Source organism: Elephantulus edwardii, unplaced genomic scaffold (assembly GCF_000299155.1).
Source record: "Elephantulus edwardii isolate Elephantulus edwardi_28Jun2011 unplaced genomic scaffold, EleEdw1.0 scaffold00076, whole genome shotgun sequence".
NCBI classification, from domain to species: domain Eukaryota; kingdom Metazoa; phylum Chordata; class Mammalia; order Macroscelidea; family Macroscelididae; genus Elephantulus; species Elephantulus edwardii.
The window spans coordinates 10,278,648-10,279,535 of record NW_006399826.1 but is presented as its reverse complement, the minus strand read 5'-3'; positions in this window follow the sequence as shown (position 1 = coordinate 10,279,535).

Here is an 888-nt window from a genome sequence, read left to right as displayed (position 1 = left end):
AGAGACACTGTTGCTCCTGAGTACTTTAGAGAGGTCCCTAACAGCAGACTTTCCCATCGCGATACGCTTTTTGATTTCCTGACTGCTGGTACCAAGTATCATTAGTCACAAGGAAATCTGGTAGACATTTCTACCAACTGCAGCAAAGAGGAGGGGTATCTTTTCACCCTTTCTTTTCAGTGTGCATTTGAGTAACTAAACTGAGAAACTAGACCACTGTAATAATGTGGCATTAGGATTGAAGGAAGACCCAACAACTCGAATATATGCAAATGGACACAACATTTTTAGTGAAAAGCAAGAGGACTTGAAGCACTTACTGATGAAGATCATTGGCTGCCGTCTATGGCTTAATTGTACATTAAAATAAAAACCCAAATATTCACATAATAATTGTACCATTAAAAAACCTGATGAGAATCATGGAATACATTATTTTCCCCTCTTGTCAGTCCTGTTTTATAACAATGATGTTATGCAGTTTCTGTCCTTTTGTGCCTGAGGGTTCACCCATGCTGTGTAATATTTTATGAGTTCCTTGTATTTTGGTAAATATTGCATTGGAACATGTGAAGGAAAGAACTATTTAAAAGGAATATATGAATAGGCATTATACATATGACAACAACCCAGAATAAGATGTACATTGTGCAAAAATGAATGAATATTTTAAAAAAAAAAAGTAAACTGGGGGAGGGGGAGGGGTGAAATGTACAACAATGAATGAATGAAAACCTAACTTTTCCATAAACTTTTGTTAAAATCACAATATTAAAAAAATTATTTAAAAAGAAAAAAATGGAATGCTAGAATTGTCAAAGATTTTGTTTTACATGGGTTATCAATATCCATGAGAGCAAAAGCTAAGAGATCAAAGAACTTATTATA